The 14,023-nt window shown below is 41.4% G+C and overlaps 1 protein-coding gene across 1 annotated transcript in view; it reads left to right on the plus strand.

Annotated features, from left to right (window-relative positions):
- Positions 1-10,403: 10,403 nt before the first annotated feature.
- NUP93 (nucleoporin 93) overlaps positions 10,404-14,023 on the plus strand; it is a 117,907-nt gene continuing 114,287 nt past the window's right edge. Inside the window, exon 1 of the mRNA XM_053602261.1 lies at positions 10,404-10,510. The gene's annotated coding sequence lies outside the window, so the exon portion shown is untranslated. The remainder of the gene's footprint in view (positions 10,511-14,023) is intronic.

A 14,023-nucleotide genomic window follows, 5' to 3' on the forward strand; every position in this document is an offset into this window, starting at 1 on the left:
AACCACTAATCTGTCACCATAGCTTAGTTTTGCTTAATTTGAACTCTGTGTAAATGGACTTGTAGTTTTGTATCTAGCTTCTTTTGCTTGCTGTCATGTCTGTGAAATTTATTCATGTTGTTGTTTGTGGATAGAGTTCATTCTTCTTGTTACTGCTGTATTTTGTTATATGACCACAACATAATTTATTTATCCCTTTTTCTATTGATGAACTTTTGGGTTGCTTCCATTTGGTGGATAGTAAAATAATGGTGGAATGAACATTGTTGTACATGGCTTGTGGTGAAAATATGTACACATTTATGCTGAAGATAGAATTGCTGGGTTATAAAGGATGTGTATATTTAGCTTTAATATATTTTGCAAGTTTTCAAAAGTGGCTGTCCCTAGGCGTAGCCCCTCAGCGGTAAATGACAGTCCCAGCTGCTCTACAACTGTTTGAACAGTTGGTATTGTCTATTTATTAATTCTATTTTTACTTATGTATTTATTTTTTTATTTTTTTGCTTTTTAGAGACAGAGTCTCAGGCTTACCCAGGCTAGAGTACAGTGGCATAATCATAGCTCACTGCAGCCTCCAACTCCTAGGCTCAAGATATCTTCCTAGCTCAGCCTCCTGAGTAGCTGAGACTACAGGCATACACCATCATACCTACTTTTTTTTTTTTTTTTGAGACAGAGTCTTACTCTGTCACCTTGGGGTTGACATGGCATCATCATAGCTCACAGCAACCCCAAACTCTTGGGTTCAAGTGATCTTTATGCCTCAGCTTCCTGAGTAACTGGGACTACAGGTGTGTGCCACAATACGTGGCTAATTTTTCTATTTTTAGTAAAGACAAGGTCTTGCTCTTGCTCAGACTTGTCTCAAACTCCTGAGCTCAAGCAATCTGCCTATCTTGGCCTTCCAAGAACCCTAACACAATATCCACATCTCCAAGGATTTTGATTACAGACTTGAGCCTCTGAACCCATCTTAATTTTTTTGCAGAGATGGAGTTTCACTATGTTGCCCAAATGACATCAAGCAATTCTCCAGCCTCAGCCTCCCCCAAACCCAAGATTACAGGCATGAGCCACTGCACCAGTCAGTATTATCAATTTTTAAATGTAACCATTTTCTTAACACCATTAGTTGTTAAGGAAACGAGAATTAAAACCACAATGAGATACTCTGCACACCTATTAGAATGCCTCATATAAAGAAAAAATTATGATGATAGCAAGAATTAGCCAAGATTGGAGCAACAGGAACCCTGCTGGTAGGCATATAAAATGGTTATACCATTTTAGAAAATAATTTGGTGGTTTCTCATAAAGCTAAACATATATTTACCATATGACTCAGAAATTCCATTCCTAGATACTTATCCAAGAGAAAGAAAAACAAATGTTCACACAAAAACTTGTACAAGAATGTTCATAGCAACTTTATTCCTCGTAGTGCGTACTGAAAATAACCCATTCACCAAGATGAATGGGTAAATAAAATGTGGCATATCCATATGATGAACACTCATCATCAGTAGAAAGCAATGGACTACTGATCCAGGCATTGACACAGACAAATATAAAAAGACATTATGCAAAGCTAAAAAATCCAGACACAAAAGACACAGTATGAGTTCATTTACATGAAATTCAGAACAGGCAAAACTAAATTATAGTAACAGAAAGCAGCTTAGTGTCTGCGCAGGTAGTGGGGTGGTGTTGCAGGGTTAGAGTGGAAATTGACTGCAAAGGGACAGGAGGGAACGTTAGGATGATGAAATGCTGTACATCTTCATTGTGGTGGTTAACATACAAATGCATACATGTACATATACTAAACATCTCTAAGTGTACTCTCTAAACAAGTGCATTTCATTGTGTGTAAGTTATACTTCATGAAATGTCTATAATAGTCATTCTGGTCCAGCGCATGCACAGTGGTTTTTCATTGTGGATTTAATTTCATTATCCTGATGACTAATGATGTTGAGCACCTTCCATGTACTTATTGGAGATTTGGATATTGTGTTGGGGTTCTTCAAAGAAATACACTCAATCAGATTCAGAGAGAGAGCAGAGAGATTGATTATTATAAAATTAGCTACACATTTATGGAGTCTAAGAAGTCCCAAGATTTGCAGGTTAGCAAACTGGAGACCCAGGAAAGCTGATGGTACATATCCAGCCCCAGCATGATAGCTGTAAGACCTAAAAAGGGCTGCTGTTTTAGTTTGAATCTGAAGGCAGGAAAAAAGAAAACAAATGTCCTAGCTGGTAGGTAGGCAAAGGGAATTCTCTGCTGCTCAGCCTTTTTGTTCTATTCAGGCCTTCAACTGATTGGATAAGACCTGCCGCATTAGGAAGGGCAATCTGCTTTATTCAGTCTAACAATTCAAATGTTAATCTCAGAATCTCAGAATCACCCTCATAGACACACCCAGAATAATGCTCGAATGACTGGGCACCCCATGGCCCAGTCAAGTTGACTCATAGCAAAATTAGCCATCATGTATCTCACTCTTTTGTGAAATACCCGTTCAAATCTTTTGTCCATTTCTAATTTGGGTGATGTGTCTTTTTTCTTTTTCTTTCTTTCTTTTTTTTTTTTTTTATTGAGACAGAATCTCACTTTGTTGCCCTTGCCCTCCATGGAGTGCTGTAACATCATAGCTCACAGCAACCTCAAACTCTTGGACTCAAGCAATTCTCTTGCCTCAGCCTCCCAAGTAGCTGGGACTACAGGTGCCCGCCACAATGTCCAGCTCTTTGTTGTTGTTGTTGTTGTTGTTTTTGCTGGCCCTGGCCAGGTTAAAACCCACCAGCCTGGGTGTATGTGGTCAGCGCCCTACCCACTGTGCTACAGGTGCCACTGAATGTCTTTTTTTTACTTTTAATCAAGCCAATAGATTCAACACCTCTTACTGAAAATAGTATTCTTTCTCCCTTCTGAGTTACTTTTGATCTTTTTGCTACTATTATTCTTTCTTAATCACTACAGCTTTAAATAAGTCTTGAATCTGGACCTATAAGTTACCTTCTCCCTTTGTTTCTCATCCTCAAGAATTTCTACAAGTAATACTCTTGGCCTTTTGCCTTTTCAGATAAATTTTAGAATCTGCTTGTCAATTTCTATGAAAAATTTTCTAGAATTATGATTGGAATTGCATTGAATGTATGGATCACTTTGGGGAGAATTGACATCTTGAGTCTTTAAACTAAAAACTTATATATCCCTAAATTTATTCACATCTCCTCTGTTGCTCTCAATAATGCCTTATGGTTTTTAGCATCAAGATACTGCACATCTTTTTATGAGATTTATTCCTATTTATATGATTTTTATGTTAATACAAATGATATTTTTAAATATTTATTTTATATTTTTTTGCTAATATATAAAAATATAATTAATTTTTATTTATCAACCTAGTACTTTATGGCCATACTAACTTCATTAATTTCAATATTTTGCCTGTAGATTATTGGGATTTTCAGACAGATTATGTACTCAGGTAATCTGGCTGTGATGATGGTTTTGTTTTTCCTTGGCAATCTTTAAACGGATTATTCCTCTTTCTTGCCTATTGCACTGGCCAAGACCTCTAATACAATGTTGAATAGAATAGTAATAGGCTGATGTCTTTGTCACGTTTGTGACATCAGGGGAAACATTTACATTTTGCCATTAAGTGATATTTGCTGAAGGTTTTTGTAGATACCCTGTATCAGATTAAGTTCCCATCTATTCCCAGTTTGTTACAGTTTTTTATCATAAATGAATGTTGAAATGCTTTTGAGGGCATCTATTAAGATAAACATTTATTTTTCTCTCATTTATGCTGTTAATGTGGAGAATTACATTATTTTTCTAAAGTTAAATTAACTCGCATTCTTGTTTAAAAAAAAAAAATCTCTCATTTGATCACAGTGTATTAGAACTTTGTTTTCTAATCCAGTAGAAGTTCCATAGTTGACAACCTCCCATATTGACCACCTCCTCAAGTTGACCTAATTTTCATAGACTGGACATGCACCACATGTACATATCAGTATAGTAGACCTCGTTTTTTATGTTGACCACCTCTGAATGTTGACCAATTTTTACAGTCCCTTGGTTGAACAATTTACAGAGGTTCTACTGAATTTTATTCCATTTTTGTCTTTATGTTTACTAGGCCTGGTCTGTATCTTTTCTTGTAATATCCTGCAAGATTTTGGGATCAAGGCCTCATTGGACAAGTTGGTATGCGTCAACATTTTTTTCTATTCTCTAAAAGAGTTTATGTAAGATTGGTGTTATTGATTTCTCAAATATTTGAAAGAATTCACCGGCAAAGATATCTAGGCTTGAAGCTTTCTGGTTTGGATACATTTGTTTGGTTTGGGTACATTTGTTTGATTTTGGTGGGAAGTAGAAGATGTGTGTGTCCCAGAGGTCAAGGCACTTGCTGACACCCTCATAGCTGTTCTTTAGGGATCCAGGTCTCTGCTCAAATGCTACTTCTTCAGAGAGGTCCTCCATGACTTCCCCAACTAGAGTAGCACTCATTCCCCTCTGCTGCCCTTTCTATTACGAACTCTCACTGATACATCATAATCACCCCAGATCTGTAGTTTACATGAGGATTCACTCTTTGTGTTGTACATTCTATGGGTTTGGACAAATTTATAATGCCATGTATCCCTGGGCCTCGTCTGGTTAATGATAAAAATTGTCCAGGGTCTCAATCACACTTACGTAGAAACAAAAACCCACAATGTAATTCTGTATTCCCTGCCAAGTTACAATGTCATTTTGAAACAAAATGTAATGAACATAAAAATAAGATTTTCTCAATTTCTTTCTTTGTAAATGGAACTGTTTAATGCTATTCTTCTTAACATTGTCAAAAGTACCTCCATATACTACATGGGAGGGATGAGAGCTTTTGATCAGAAAAGGCTTACTAAATTAGCTCTCTGACCTTGTAACAAGCATATTAGATGAGATGCTACAGGATAAAAGTATCTTGCGTCCTTCAGGATTATTTTGATTGCAGGTGACAGAAAACCTAAGAGAAATTGAGCAAAAAATGAAATTTTCTGGGTCATGAGACAGAAAATTCCAGCAATAGTGTTAACAGTTTCAGGCACAGCTTGATCCAGAAGCTCACACAATGTTACTTGAGTCCATATTCTTTCTCCATCATTACATTTCTTTCTTCTGCATTTAAACCGATTATTCCTCTTTCTTGCCTATTGCACTGGCCAAGACCTCTAATACAATGTTGAATATAATAGTAGTATATATTATATTATATATAATATTATATATTATAATATATATAATAAGAACCTTCCTAAGCAGGTCCTTCCCTCCTGGCAAATAAACAATTAAACAAAGTTTTGTTTGTTTCTTTCTTTTTGAGACAGGGTCTTGCTCTGTCTCCCAGGCTAGAGGTCAGTGGTGTCATCACTGTTCACAGCAACCTTAAACTCCTGGACTCAATTGATCTCCCTGCCTCAGTCTCTGGAGTAGCTGGGACGACAGGCATGTGCCATTATGCCAGGCTAATCTTTCTATTTTTTTTTAGAGGGGTCTTAAGCTTGCTCAGGCTGGTCTTAAACTTCTGACTTCAAGCCATCCTCTCACCTCAGCCTTCCAAGGTGCTAGGATTACAGGCATGAGTCACTATGCCTGGCCTCAATTAAGTTTTTTTTTTGTAGAGACAGACAGAGTCTCACTTTATTGCCCTTGGTAGAGTGCCATGGCATCACACAGTTCACAGCAACCTCCAGCTCCTGGGCTTAGGCGATTCTCTTGCCTCAGCCTCCCGAGTGGCTGGGACTACAGGCACCTGCCACAACACCCAACTATTTTTTGTTGCAGTTTGGCCAGGGCTGGGTTTGAACCCACCACCCTTGGTGTATGGGGCCAGGGCCCTACTCACTGAGCCACAGGCACCGCCCTAAATTATGTTTTTTAAAGGTTAATGTCAGGGAATTAAATGCCTACAAAAACATCTTCACAGTTTTAATTCTAGCAGTAAAGAGAACTGTCTGAGCAGAACATCTGGAGACTGCATTTACTTGACACTATTGAATCATAGACCCATCTCTGAACCGGTCATTGAGACCAGGGTACTGCAGTACTCTGCTCTGATTGGCTAAGCCAATCAAAATACAGGAACTGAGCAACAAGGCAGGAAAGGTCTCCAAAAGGAAGGCAGAGTGTTAGGCAGCAGATGTCTACTAGAGACCCAGGGTCTCATAATACAGTCTAGCGTATTGAATGCACATCTCATAATCTCAAGGAGTTGATCTGAAGACTAAGAATGTCGGAAAGTGCTACAATTCAACCAGGCAAGAGTACAAAGACTTCTATTTGCTTAAAATGATCATGCAGGTGAAAAAGACTGTGCTGTATCCTTGGCATATACACAGATAAGCAAATCTCTGCTACATATAGAGGTCTACCAGCTATTTCCCAGGGGAAAAAAAAAAAAAGGTTCTGCTAAAGAATGTTTCGGAACCAACAGGACTAAATGTGGGAAGGTAAGGACTCCCTGCTGCCATCCGGTTACTTTTTATGTAGGAAAGAACACCATGGTAAGGTGGTTCACTCCTGTAATCCTGTAATCACTCTGGGAAGCTGAGGCAGGTAGATTGCTAGAGCGCAGGTGTTCAAGACCAGCCTGAGCAAGAGCAAGACCCCATTGCTACTAAAACTAGAAAAACTAGTAGGGTGTGTGGCACATGCTTGTAGTCCCAGCTGCTCAGGAGGCTAAGGCAAGAAGGTTGCTTGAGCCAAAGAGTTTGAGGTTGCGAGGAGCTACAATGACACCATGGCACTCTACCCAGGGAAATGGAGTGAGACTCTGTCTCCAAAAAAAAAAAATAAATAAAAAGGCAGGAAAGAGCATGAAAATCTCCAACTAATCCTCAAGACAAAGACACCAAGAAGATTCTGAGCTTAGTTAAAAGTAATGTTCAAAAAAGGTCTTCTAAATGATATGATTAATTAACAAATAGTTAAAAACAGCTCCATAAATTACTCTGAATTAGGCCTTGCCACCAGGAGAAAGAAACAACTGTCTTCATGGCCTTTGACCAAGAAAACTGCTCATTAAGTTGGCGATAACAGAATCTTCAAAGGAAAGTATATGAATTATATACCTGGGTAAAAATTAAGAAGTAATGTTTGTTATAACTCTGTGCAAACAAAACAAAATAAACAAAACAAGTTTTAGTGTATTTTTTTTCTGATGGTGGGGCTTATGCATGGTCATTTCAATTGCAGAAGCTTTGGAAAGTACACTAGCTCTTAGGGGCTCCAGAAGAGACACCACTCCCAATTTATGTTATTTCAATATCCTCTCTCTCGCTCTTCCTCTCTTTCTTATTTTTATCAGAAATTTAATATTTTTCTGTATTTTTAACTTATAGTTGCATTGCTCTGCTTTTTTCCTTTTCTTGGGAATTTTTCCTTTATTATTTAATAATAATTGACACATACAAAATTATACATACTAATGAATAATAATACAGTGAAGACCTGTGAACAACCACCATACCCATGAACTAGAGCATAGTCAATACATTACATTTTTTCCAGGTTGTCCTCCAGTATTCCTATCTCCAGAGATAACCAGAGATAACCACAATCTGAAATTTTCTGCTTATCACATCAAAAATTTACAGTTTGGGCTAGGCTCAGTTACACACACTTGCAATCCTAGCACTCTGGGAGGCTAAGGCAGGTGGATTGCTTAAGGTCAGAGTTGGAGACCAGCCTGAGCAAGAGTAGGACCCCATCTCTACTAAAAATAGAAAAACTAGCTGGGTATCATGGCAAGCACCTGTAAGTCCTAGCTGAGGCCAGAGGATCACTTGAGCCCAAGAGTTTGAGGTTGCTGTGAGCTATGATGACACCACAGCACTCTACCCAGGGTAGGAAAAGCAAGGTAGAAGGATAAAACATTACTTGGATGCATAATGTTGATATCTTTGTGGTTATTCTCTGAGCACAGCAAAATCTGGATAGATATTTAATAGCTTTAGGACAAAAGCCACATCCATTCTAAGGCACCAGTCATTTATAGAGAACTCACAGTTTACTGGTGTCAGGTATTAAAAATAAACAGAGATGAACATTAGTTGCTATGGGCTTAATGTTTGTGTCCCCCCAAATTTATATGTTGAAATCGTGTTCCCCATGTGATGATATTAGGAGATGAGATATTTGCTAGGTGATTAGGTCATGAGAGTGAAGCCCTTAAGAATGGAATTAGTGCCCTTATAAAAGAGACACTGGAACACTCCCTCCCTTTTCTACCATGTGAGTTTACAGACAGAAGACTGCTGTCTACAAATCAGGAAGCAGGCTGTCACCAGATAGTAAATCTGCCAGGGCTTTGATTTAGAGCTTCTCATCCTCTAGAACTGTGAGAAATAAATTTCTGTTGTGTATAAGCCATCTATGGTGGTTCATTATAGCAGCCAGAACAGACGAAGACACAAGTTAAAGTGGCAAGGGTAGATTTTAATTAGTAACATGCTATTGCAATAGGAAAAGGAGTCCAGTGTGAACTGAACTCAACTTCAACTTGTACAGAAGTAACTGGGCATCTTAAAGGGAAAATGAGGGATTAGAGATGGGGTGAGCCAAGGCTCACTCAGTAGAGTCATGGGTGTCAACAATTACAAAAAAGCAGGAAGGAGGTTGGTTCATGTGAAATCCATCTGGGCTTAGTAACTGGCACTTATGGAAGTTAGCCTCCTGCATTCCCAGAGGCGGACAGATAGGGGCCCTGTCTTCAGTTGTCCACTGGGACAAATAGTAAATTCTTTTGACAGCATTGAGTTTTTGCTGGCAGACATTTTAAGGGACTAGAGCTGTCCTAGGGATGTGCCCTGGAGCTGTTAGAAATTGCTAGTGTTTTGTTCAAGTCTTTATAGGCCAAGGTTAATACCCAATTAAGAAGAGGACTCAGAGAAGCCTGGCTCTTGAGGCTTCTGGTCAAGGAGAAAAATCTTTGTCAGAGGTGAGAGGACTGGTGCATCGAGGATGGAGAGGGTACTGTTTCTCTCCTCTCTGCCACCGCTTACTCCATTCCTTAAACAGGGAAAGCCTTCCCTCAGTCTTTTGCCAGGCTAAGCCCTCCCTACTCATCCTCATGGCTCAGTAGAGATGTCACTTCCTCCAGGAAGGCCTCTCTGACTTTCACCACCCAACTAGGTTAAGCTCCCTTAGTATCTTTTCATAGCTCTGTCATGCACTTACCACATTAAATTGAAATACTACCTGCTTATGTATTTGCTTCCTCATTTTGGGCACATTGTGAGCACTAATGCATTTTGCACTTGTGGACACTGCCACAACCTTAGGTCCACCATCCTTATGTGCTGGACTAAGCTGTCTTCTAGCCCCTCTCTTGCCTATAGTCTATTACCCACCCAGAGGGACAGAGGAATCTTTCACAAGGTGTCAGCTTATACCACATTCCTGATTCAAACCCTTCCTACCTTTTCATTTACATGATGAATAACTTCAACTTTCTTGCCATGTGCTAAAGCAGTGATTTTAAATTGGTGTGCCATGAACATTTTTAAAGACCATTAATTAAATTATTTTTGAAAGAAGTTCAAAGCACAGTAAGTATATTCTTTTTCTTACTCTTTTTTTTTAGGATCAACATAATTTAAGTGTGGCCGGTAAATGTAACTATAGGTTCAAGTGTGCAGTGAGATTAAAAAAGGTTGAAAAACACTGTTCTAAAGGATTGTTAAATGGGGGTTCAGCCCATTGTGAGTCTTAACCTCCCTTTCACATCACTTTCAAGCCACACCCCCCTTCTTTCTTGCTTGCTTCCCCGTGAGCCTTCACTCTTGTTTCTTCCTTCTGCTTGAAATGCTGTACAGCTAGGACTTTGCAAGCCTAGTCTTTCTCACCATTTTTCTCATTCTTTTTTCAGCTCAGATGTCATCTGCTCAGAGAGGCCTTCCTTGACCACTCAAGCATTCTCTTTCCCATTACTATTTTCTTCATAGCTCTCCCGACAAACTGCAGTTACTTATTATATTTTATTCCCCCCACCAGCCTGGGAACTCCAAGGGCAGAGATTTTGTCTGTCGTGGTCGTCACTTGTGTCCCCAGCCTCTAGGAAAGGGCCTGGCATTTGGATGGCGCTCAGTAAAGGGTAAGACATTCCTTCAGCTCAGGAAATTGCAGAATCGTTTTCTCCCAGCAGAGCCAACTGTAACCACGTGGGGAGGGCGAGGGCGGAGGCTGCCAGTGTCTCCGGCGTGACAGTTTGGCCTAAGGCCTCGCCTCTGGTTCCGCCCACGACACGCCCCCAGCTCCGCCCGTGTCCTTGTCCTTCTCCACAGGTCTCCATAAAGTTCATTTGGCGAAGCGCCGCGCGGGGGCTTCTGGGAGTAGCCAGCCTCGGCCAATCAGGAAGGGCGGGCGAGCGGCGCGAGAAGCGGCGGCCGCGTTCTCAAGCAGGGACCTGAGCGGCGGAGACGGCTGCAGTGCAAGGTAAGGGTGTTTCTGGTCACCTCATTCCAACCGGGGGCTTGTCTTTGAACCCGGACTCCGAGGCTGGGTGGAGCCCCGTCCCCACGCTGGAAGCCCTGCTGCTCACACTTCTCGTTCCCCTCACGACAGCCAGCGCACGCCTGACGCCGGCGACACTACGCCTTGTTGACCCACTCCGCCGTAGAGCATTGGGCTGCGCCCCGGGGTGCCTTTCCTCTGCTCTCTTTCTGAATATGGAGTCTAAGCCTCCCGACTCCCCCTTCCTCACCTTAGGGCTCTGCTGTGGCGCGCTACGCCCTCAACCCCACCCCCACCGTGTTGCACACGAGCTCACCGTGCCTAGGTCGGTGCCCCTTCGCCGCCGCGACACTTCACCTGACTGCCTTCTGACCGTGCCCTGGCAGCTCGCTTGCCTCTCGAGGACACACTCTGTGGGGAGACGTTGCCCTCCCAGGGAAGGGGTGTCTGAGGTGAGGGGAGAGGATCCCGTGAACTTCTCCCAACCCTTGGTTTGTCTCCTGTACTGGCATCCAGGGGGATGCTAGTGATTGGAACCCGAGGGTGGCCCACTTTTCTCTAAGCTCACTGCCTCTCATCCTCTGCAAAGGCAGTGTCCAGGGGTTTGCCATTCTCCTAGTGCAGGAAAGATGTGTGTGTTTGCTTGTTTTCACTGGGGAATGCTGGGAGGGTAGCCTTGGGCATCATAACTTTTCATTATTATTTTTAACTCTTCTCCCTTGTGCATTTGTGTTTGCAGCATTTTCATTTATCTTGATCTCAAACAGGCCAATAGCTTTAAATACGTATTAGGCTAACAGATTGATATTTAAAACATAGACTTTCAGATCATATCGTTCCTTTACTTAAACCCTCTAGTAGGTCCCCATTTCGTTGATAATAATAGATAAACCGCCTACAGTGAGCTGTGAGGCTTTTACATAACCCAACTCACTGTTACTTTTGCAGTCTTATTTTCTGCTACCCTCACTTTCTGCATGTCAGGCATATGTTAGCCTCTGCGTCTTTGTGCTTTCAGTTTAATATAATAATCCAAGTGGCTTGCTCTGTCACTTTCAAGACTTTAGTAGGGGTCACCTAGTGGGCTTTCCCCACTTACTGTCTTCCCTTATTGCTTTAGTTTTTAGCACTTATATTTTGCTTATTTATCTCATGTATTTTTAATCTCTCCCTCGAGAATGTGAGTAGTGGTTTTTTATGTGTCCCTGCCCATATATCTCTAACACCTAGGCCAGCCATACATATTCTCAATAAATATGAAACAGTTGAAAGTTCCTGGAACTGTTATAGGGTTGGGAATATGGAAGTGAATGAGACAGGTCTGCTCTCATTGAACTGATGTTCGTATGGGGGGGGGGGCACCACCAGCACTAAGTACACAGATATAAAATGTTTTATCAGGAGGACAGGGATCTTTGAACAGTGACCTGATTGAAATGAGAGAGCAAGTCATGGGGCTATTGAGAGCATTTCTCAAAGCACAGTTGGAGATGTGGGTGAGCTTGAGTGAACTTGCTTCCTGGTGACAGAAATAGAAAATAAGGTAGAGGAAAAGTTAGATGTGCCAAGAAGAGGGAGGGATCAGGGCAAAGATCTGGAGGTGAGAAGGCCCAACATGTATTCATGGAACAGGTCGCTTTTATTCACAAACGTGTATTTGGTACCTATAATCTGCCAGACATAGTACTAAGGATTCAAAGTTGAGTATCTGTGCACTTTACCCTATAGAAATTCACCTATGAGAGAGAGGGAGACATGTGGAAAGCATAATCATAATGTCCACACTGAGGAAGAATAGTAGATTTGACTAGTGTGGGGGAGGCTTGTGCTTAGGACTGCTCCAGCTGACTTTGCAGCATGTATAGGAGTTCTTCATATGACAAAGTGAGGACGAGTATGTGTTATAGCAAAGTTGTGCACTTGGCACGTACAGAGGAAAGAGGAAACAGCACCAGGCAGTCCAAGGACTAGAGAATTGTTAGTTGGGGGAAGGTGGTAGGAGATCAGGATGGTAAGGAATGCTGGCAGTGCCTGTTCTATGGAAGGGCACCCTGGGCAGTCAAAGCAAGAGCACTTCCTCCTGTGGGAGACGGAAGGTGTTCCTGATGGGCGTAAGGCAGGGGAGCATTTTAGAAAGATATCTCTGACCACGAGGAGGAGGGACTAGAGGAACAGGAAGATTTACCCTGTTTCCCCGAAAATAAGACAGTGTCTTATTTTAAGGTGTGCTCCCAAAGATGCGCTAGGTCTTATTTTCAGGGGACGCCTTATCTTTCCTGTAAGTAGGCCTTATTTTCGGAGGATGTCTTATTTTAGGGGAAACAGGGTAGATCGGCTAAGGGTCAGAGCAAAAATTTGAAGAGATAGACTTGGGGATTGGCTTGATGTTCAGAAAGTGAAAGGAGATCCTGGGGTGACTTACAGGTAGGTTCTGGTTGACTTAACCGGGTGCTAATTGTTTTATTAAAAGAAATTGGGAACCTAGGAGGGGAAATGTTAGTGGTGGTGGCTAAGAGGAGAGAGCAGTGAGGTTGGTTTGGGATATGTATAGTTTGAGGCACCTGTGGATCTTGCAGGTGTAGCTGTCAGGTGGACAGTTGGAAATACTGGCTTGTGAAGACATTTGGGCTGCCCTTGGAGATGTGGAAGTCACCTTTGTTTTGATAGATTAGGGTCCTTGCAGCTCATTTATTTGCCTTATATTTTTGTCTATTGATAACTTATATCCCTTCTTCCCCAAATAACCTAAAACTTGAAATGCTTTATACATTTTTATGACTCCAGCAGTGCCCTTAGACAGTAGCTATATCCAGGATACACAGCTGCTAACTGCCAGAATAACCTTCTTCAAACCTTGCCAAAAGTATCTAAGGACTCCTTATTTTCTAAATTCCTTTTGGCCTGTAAGGTAATCAAAGTTACAATCTCATCTTTGTTCCTTCATTTAGTTAACATATATTTATTGAACATTAAATACGTTGTTCAGTGCACTAGGAATGGAGCTGTGGACAAACCAGAAAAGGTTTGCAGACTCAAGGAGCTTAGGTCTGTTTATTAGGAGACAGATAATAAGTGAATAAACAAATAGATATGTGGTGCCAGGTATTGATAAGTGCTACTAAGGAGATAAAACTGGGAAATGTCAGAGAGTGGGTGGCGACTGCTTTAGCTGAAGTGTCCTGAGAAGTTTTTTCAAAAAGGATACCTTTGAGCAGAGCTCCGAATGAAGTAAGGGGGTGAGCCACAGTGATTTATGGGGAGAATGTACTGCAGATGCAGAGGAAAGTGACTATAAAAGCCCAAGGCAGCAGTGTCCTTAGCATATTTAAAGAGCAGGAGGCCATAGGGCTGAAGCACATATTCAGGGGGAAGAGTGGTAGTAGAAAGGATTGGGTTTAGGAGACAGACAGGTAGCCTTCACAGCACAAGGTAAGGACTTTGTATCTTAGTCTATGAGTGATGAGGCTATTGAAGTGTTGAGCTTCTTCAAAGGCT

This window comes from Nycticebus coucang, chromosome 2, assembly GCF_027406575.1.
Source record: "Nycticebus coucang isolate mNycCou1 chromosome 2, mNycCou1.pri, whole genome shotgun sequence".
Classification (NCBI taxonomy): Eukaryota; Metazoa; Chordata; class Mammalia; order Primates; family Lorisidae; genus Nycticebus; species Nycticebus coucang.